This window comes from Mus pahari, chromosome 12 (genome assembly GCF_900095145.1).
Source record: "Mus pahari chromosome 12, PAHARI_EIJ_v1.1, whole genome shotgun sequence".
Lineage (NCBI taxonomy): Eukaryota > Metazoa > Chordata > Mammalia > Rodentia > Muridae > Mus > Mus pahari.
This window is the reverse complement of record NC_034601.1, coordinates 4562983-4570733: the sequence shown is the minus strand read 5'-3', so window position 1 is coordinate 4570733 and position 7751 is coordinate 4562983. Positions and strand designations below refer to the sequence as shown.

The window sequence follows — 7751 nt, the reverse complement described above, 5'->3', positions numbered from 1 at the left end:
TGCTCAGTCCACTCTCTTATAGAACCCAAGACTACCAGCCCAGAGATGGCACCACCCACAAGGGGCCCTCCCACCTTGATCACTAATTGAGAAGATGCCTTACAGCTGGATTTCATGGAGGCATTTCCCCAACTAAAGCTCCTTTCTCTGTGATAACTCCAGCTGTGTCAAGTTGACACAAAGCTATCCAGTACAGGTACCCAGTGGAATAAAAGTTGTAAAACAAAATTTTCAACTTTTTATTGGTTCTTTGTGACTTCAATCATGCACCTCATTCCCACTCATTTCCTGCTCCCCTCACGCCCACCCTCCACCCTTGCAACCTCCCTGCCAACAGAGAAAAACAGATCTCATTGTAGAGCTGTAGTGTGTCACAGTGTGCCCCACAGTAGACTCTTTTGTCCACACTTCTCTGCTTGCCATGTTCATCGCCATGACTCCTTGGTCTGGTGTGAGGGTTCTGGCTTCTGATACTCTATCAGGACCGCATCCCCACTGGACTCCTCTTGGGTATCCTCTTGTTGCCCTGTGTCATGGAGAGCCTGTGGTTTTGGATCTGTGGAACATGCCCCTTCATTCACTCCAGCAGTTCATCAAAAGGGAAGACAGATGTTAGGGTGGGCCAATGGATCTGGGCCCAAGAGGTACATGAGCTTGTCAGCACCTCTGCTCTCCTGCTTTGGGGGCTGATTCATCTGCCACTCCAGCAACCAGGGCCAGCTCTACCCTGCTGCCCAGGTGAGGTGCAGGGCCTCTTCTCCTGAGTACTGAAGCTGCTGAGGGACAGGGACAGCTCTCTCACTCATAACCCCAGGGCCAGATCTTCTGCTTGCAATAGGTGGTGAGGGATGAGGGAGGGGGCATCTCTCCCTCATCGGCACCACCTCCCAGTTGACAAGAAGCAGAGGGCTCTCCTGCACTCACACCCTCAGGGCCAGCTCACCTGCAAACCCCACATCCAGGGCCAGTTCTATTGTGATGTGTAGGCAAGGTTCAGGGCCCACTCTCCTGAGTGCTGCTGGCAGGTGAGGGGCAGGGCCAGCTCTCCCGTGCTCACACCCTCAGGGCTGGTTCATGCTCCCACCATCAGTTTCAGCTAGACTGTGCTGCCCAGTGAGGTGCTGGGCCTGCTGCCTTGAGTGCTATAGCAGGTGAGGGGCAGGGACAAGCTCTCCTGCTCTCATGACCCCATCATGGTCAGGTCTCCCACGTTCATATTCCTGGGGCTGGCTTACCTGTGGCTCCTGCAATGTGCAGCCGCTCACCTTTAGTACTGAGGGTGGCTAAGGGCAGGGTCAGCTCTCCTGCTCCCAGGGCTAGTACTCCCACAATGTCCGGGTGAGGGGTGGGGACAGTTCTGCAAAGCCCTCAGACATTAATAAACCTTCTGGTGGCTGATCAGACCAGTTGTGTCTGCCTGACCTTTGGTGATAACAGACCCCTGCTGCTGTAAGGCCATGGACCCAGATGTGGCCTCCAGTGGCAGCACAGGCCAGGACCCCACCATGGTCTTAGGTGGCATCTCTGGCTACTCACTTCAGACTGTCCCTCACTACCCTCCGGTCTCCTGCTCTGCCTCTCTTCATTGTACATACATCCTTCTGTTTATCTTTCTCTAGCGTGGTCCCTGGTCGAGCTAAGGCTAGAAGCCCCGGAGACCCTGAAGGGACTGTGGGAGTTTTGCCTGCTCTCAGGCACCAGGTCCCTGTCACTAGCTGCAGCTCCCCGTAGATTCGTGGCCATCAGTCATGCAAGGGAAAAGCCCCAAGCCCTTCCACATGTAGAGGACATGACCTGTGGTCACACAGGCTCAAGACAGATCTCCATTTTATTGAGGAACCTAAAGGTCTGGAGGGCTTAGCCAATAAGCTTTCTTTCCCAGACACTCCTCCCTGCAAAAGGTATTTAATCTCAGGCCTGCCCTGAGAAGTGGGGTATGGTTTTACACATCCACTTTCCACCATGACAATAAATGCCTTAAAACCATGGACTGCCTCTTTTTGCCGTGGGGAGCAATGGAGAAGGTCTTCCCCTATAGAGCCGCAGTTCAGCCTCCCTTAGAAGACCTCTCTGTGCTCCCAGCCATGACCACCAAGCCAAGCTCAGGCCAAGTCCACTGTCAAGCCAAGGACTCTCCCCATGGGACCCGCCGGAGCTTTCCCCTTTCCCCACTGGCGCCGGGTCAGATTCAGCCCGCCAGCCCCGATTCCGTTCTCAGGTCTTCTGTAGCTTCCAGCGGTGTCCAAGAGCATGAGAACCAGATGACCCCGGCTCCCTGGGTTTGGGGACCCCCAAGCCAGCTCTGGCTGTCCCTCACCTCTGAGTGTGCTTCTCCAGCCCCAGAACCGTGTCCCTGGGCTTCACTATGGCCCAGCACCTTCCTGGCTAATGTATGGAGTAAGTGAGGTCAACTTCCTGCATCCTGCCTCGCTGAGCTGTCATGCCCTGTGGTGTACCAGACTCAGGACCTATAACCCTACATTTCTCTTCTACTTCTTGCCCACTTACTTGCTCTTCTTGATGGTGTCTGGGATCTGAGTGTCCGAGGTCATCGTAGGAGTGCTATGCCCACTTGTGTATTATGGCACTGGGTGTGGTCATCTCAGGCGTGGTCTGCTTCCTCAGGCCTGCACAGTGCCCGACATGCGGTCATCTCAGGCTAGCTCCCAGTTGGGGCCCCATGGCGCTGGTCTGGAGGTCATTTTAGGCTCACTTCTCACTCAGACCTGCCTGCGTGGCCCCATTATCTGTCTTGGGCGCACTCTTCCCTGGGACCTGCTGTATCTAGGGAGATTCACCTAGTCTCCAGCTCGGTCCCTGCCCTGGGAGCCCACCCTGGCTTGCACAGGGCTGGTCTGGTGGTTATCTCAGGCTTCCTCCCTGTGTGGACCCTCGTGTGCAGACTTCTTGATTCAGGCATGCATTTTTTTCAGGGCGTGTTAGGCTACTAACCATTCAGATGTTCATAGGTCAGAACAGAGAATGAAGACATAGCCTGTCTCTTTTCTGCCACCTACAGATGCACATGTAACACAGCAGGCACACCTGCAATGCCTCTTGGGACAATTTAAAACAAAATTTAGATGAAAACATTATTATTATTATTATTATTATTATTATTATTATTATTATTTTATTCTATGTGTATGAGTATCTTGCCTGCAGGTATGTCTGCTGAGCACATGCATACCTGGTGTCTGCAGAGGCCCGAAAATGGAATCTTGGATCTCTGGGGATGGGGACTATAGTTACAAATGGTTGTGAGCTGGGAATCAAACCCACATTCTCTGGAAGAGCAGCTAGTCCTTAGAACTGCTGAGCCATCTCTCCAGCTCTATGGAATGAATGCTCTAAGAATGAGCCCAGCTGTGGCCGTCTCTTTTTTGTTCTTAGCAGGGGAGCATGGTGGCTTTAAGGTTCCTTAGTCTGCCCTGTAGAGAGTGAATGGCAGGGAGAAGTGGGTGTAGGAGATCCATGGAGAAATCAGAGAGTGGGCCCCTGTGAAGTATGCTGGGATCAGGTGTGCTCTGCAGCCAGGAAGAGGTTCCTATGGATCAAAGGAGAAGGGGAAGAAGGAGGGGCCAGTGGGAGCCCGCCTTGGTGTGGATGCACCACAGAAGAAGCCAGTCACTCGCCTGGCCTGAGCAAAGATGAGGATGCTCAGCGTGACTGCGAGAACTCACTTATTCACTCACTAGTTCATCTATCGAATGCTCGTCCACCGGCTTCCCGTGATGCTTCCCAGAGCGTGGGTGAGGAGCTCTCGACAGGAGCCGGGGTGACCCTAAAACAGTTTCACCGGAAAGTCTTCACCTAGCACAGATAATGGCTTTGCTCTAGACAACTAGGGCAGAATTACCCACTTGGAGGAGTGGTTAGAATCTCTGGTAAAAATCCATGGACCCTTCTCATGCACTTCCTTCTGTAAGAGAACGTCAGCAGTCGGCAAGCAGGATCCAGAGGGACTCTTGCAAGCTGGCACGGTAGATATGCTGAAGAACGATGGCCATTTTGCTAGGAGATCTGTGCTCTACAACACAAGGAGCAGATGGTCCCAGGCTCACTGGGCTCTGCCGCAGGGAAGGGAAGCCCCCAGGGTCAGTGGTCAGAGATGATAAATTCCCTGCCTGCCAGGGTTTAGTGTTACCAATGATTTCCTCATTAGAGGCAAAACTCAGGAACAATGAGGGGCCCTGAGCCTTCTCATGCAGGGGGGACCATTTCCTGGCTGCCGGGAGCAGAGACCGTGGTGGGTGCTGCTTTGGGAAGCTTGTCAGTGGTGACAGAGAAGCTCTTCAGCAGTGAAAGTGTCTAGCACCATCCACACAGATTTCTACTCCCAGGGGCCAACAGCCTGGGTTTAATGTGTAATGGGGGTGGGGGTGATCTACAGTCATGGCTGGTCCTCTGGTGTTTCATTTGTTGTTTCCTGGACATCTGACATCCAACAGCTGGGGCGGGATATTAGGTCTCTGTGGATATCAGAGCAGAGTCACCATCCTTCCCAGCCTTGTTCGAACAACAGCCTGAGCCTCTCCAAATATTTACAAGTGAGGATCCCCTGGGAACTGGGAACCCGTGGAGGGTTTGTGAGGAGAGAGGGAGAATGAGACACGGGGAAACACACAGGAAAACGAGAGAGCCACAAAGACCCAGTGAAGCACAGCCTTGCACTGCCTCGGACAGGGGCACGTTCTGAGGACGGTGTCTCCAGAGGTTAAACATGTAGAGTTTACATGTTTAGACGTTAGAGCGTGTTCATGCTAGCCTGGGTCGAGAGCCCTTTGCAGGTGAGTTCTAGTGGCCTATACAAATTCTCCCAGACCCAGTGAGAGGGGGAGAGTGTGGCTGTGGGCTGCTTCGAGGGAGGCCCAGCACGTGGTTTTCTGGAAGTGTGCACTCTAAAATCCCACTACTAGGATAGACCATCATGATTCTTAATATAGGTTGCCACTTTGACAGGAGCTGGAACAGACTTCTGGGCAAGTTCTATGAGGGGGTTCCTAGATTGATCGATGGGGAGAGCCACCCTGAATAGTGGGTTGTGCCTCCTCCTTTCCCCAAACAAAAGCTCACAATACATGGACAGATTTCTCTTAGACTTTCACAGACAGGGAGCTAGGAAATATCTTGGTAAAATGACTACTATACAATATGAATTCAGATCCTGGAAATCATGAAAAAGTTGGGTCTGGTAGCATGAATGTGACTGTAACCCCAGCCATGGGTGGAGTGTACACAGGCAAATTCTGAAGGTCTTTGACCAGCCAGCAAATCAATGTACTTCACGTTTAATGAGAGAGCCTGTCTCAAACAATAAAGGTGGAATGATTGAGGAGAGCCACATGACTCTAGCCTCCATGTGCACACACACACACACACACACACACACACACACACACACACACACTACATATACACCACATACACATGTTTACACACCACACACATGCATGCACACACACATACACATGCACATAGACACACGCAGCACAAACATACCACACACAAACACACATGCATGCACACACACATACACATGCACATAGACACACATACCACACACAAACACACACACCACATACACACCACACACAAACACACACACATATATACACACTCTCAAACACACAATGCATTGGGGAACAAAAACTAGGAAAAAGTATGTTTTGAAGGTTAATATGAACTCCTGACTGTGTGGAGGATGCCATTTAAGAAAAAAAATGACAAGATCCCTAAGCCTGGGCTACTTCTGGTGGCTCCGGTCCCCACAGAGTCTTTTCCTTGTCCTCAAACATATCCCACTGTCCCAGAGAACCATGCTTGTCTTGTTCGGTCCTCCCTGTGAACTCTGAAGTCACTATGCAATAGCTAGCCACCATCACAGACACTTCATTAGCATGACAGACTTCTATCCCATGGCCAGAAGGCAAGTTCCCAGCTGAGCTCCTGCTCTTAGTTCCCAGAGAGGTTTGATTGAGGAAGGAAAGCCCAATCTAAATGGGAGCCACATAGTTCTGTGAACTGGAATTGCAGGTGGAAGAAAGGGGGGAAAAGGAGGGACTGAGCTGAGATCCAGCATCCATCTCTCTCTGCTTCCTGACTGCAGACCCAGCGTGGCCAGCTGCCTCCTGCTCCTGCCGTCAGGAGGAGGACTATGCCCTCCCAATTCATGGCCCTCACACCAGCCATCCCCTTCCCCAAGCTGCTTTTGGCTGGTGTTTTGTCTCAGTAGGGATAAAATCAACTAATTACAGCTTCTATCATTTGCTGAGTCAAGGCTGCATAGGCGCATGATTTTCTTTCTTTATAAAAAAAAGGTATGGTGCTGCACGTCTACAGTCCCAGTGCCTTGCAGGTAGAGGCAGGAGGACCAGAGTTCAAGGTCATCCTTGGCTACATAGTGAGTTTGAAGTCAGCCTGGACTGTATCACTAAAACCAAAATCTAAAACAAAACAAGGCAAATTCTAAGGAGGGCAAAATCATACCACGAAGGCATTGGCGAAGTGACATAAAACAGGATTGAGCAGGGTAATGCAGGGTGGTCGGTATCAAAATGTGGTCCCCGAGAAGAAATTTCAGCATGACAGGGGAACTCATCATAGATGCAAGTTCTCAGGCCCCACATTAGAAAGATCTGCTGAATGAGACACTTCAAGAGACGGTCTAAGGAGCCAGAGCTTCAGCTGACACGCTGGGTGATCCCATACACAGTGAAACCCGAGCGCCATCAAACTAGATGAACATGCCGAGATGAAACTGGACCACAGCGGGTTATCAGTGGAGGACATGGAGAAAGGAAAAGGTGAAACGAAGAACCAAAGAAGGAATAAATGAACATGGACTTAATAGAGAGAGGGGCTCTTGGAGCCCAGCGGGGATACATGTTGCTAAGGCTACATTTCCATGCTGAGCATCACAGGAGAAGATGCTGGAATGAGAGGGAAAAAACCAAACCAAACCAAACCAAACCAAGCCAAGCCAAACCACCCTAAGATGCTGGGGATCAGAGTAACGGCGCAGGAGAGACACATTCATATTTTATTCACATCTCGGAGGAGAACAGTGGATGTTTCCAGGGGAAGCTATTTTTCAAATGTCTGTAGACTTGATTGGGTTGAAAAAAAGTACAAATTAATTTAAACGCATCGTCGAACATCCCATAACTTTTGCCGTGATGTGTTTTCTCAGTCAGTTGGCACTGAACCAGCTGCCACGGAACTTCTGAGAGTTGGAAAGAGGTCCCCTTATGTAAGAGGAAGCAGACAGTGGCCTGGTGGGGGAAATCCAACCTGGTGCATCTTGGGACTGGTCATTGTCTCAACATGCCAGTCACCCACAGACCTGCTATTCATGTCTGTCCTTTTACTATAGATCACTCAGCACCTTTCAAGTTCAGCATGTTTTTTTAAAAAAAATTTTTTTATGTGAACTCCTACATATCCATGAAGACCCCACTCAAATGTTATCCCACCTTCATTACTTTTCTTATTTCTGTGATTCGGAATAAGCCACTTAATGGAGGAGTTTATTTTGATGGTTTCATGGTGTGAAGCCCAGAGCGCTGCAGTAACAGCAGCTTGAGGCCGCTCCCATCTTGTCTCACTGATACGCCAGGCTCAGAGTTGACACTCAGCAGCTAGATATTTGTTCAGGCCTTGTCTGCTGCTCATACTTGTGATTTATCTGAGTGCTGTGTTCCCTGTGAACTGCAAGGTCAAACATGTCCTTGTATTTAAAGGAGCTTGAA

At 50.5% G+C, this 7751-nt stretch overlaps 1 non-coding gene across 1 annotated transcript; it reads right to left on the bottom strand.

Moving 5' to 3' along the window:
• Positions 1–2935: 2935 nt before the first annotated feature.
• Positions 2936–3067, bottom strand: LOC115065127. Its single transcript, XR_003844929.1, has one exon. It is a non-coding gene; the product is annotated as a small nucleolar RNA SNORA17 (small nucleolar RNA).
• Positions 3068–7751: the final 4684 nt, after the last annotated feature.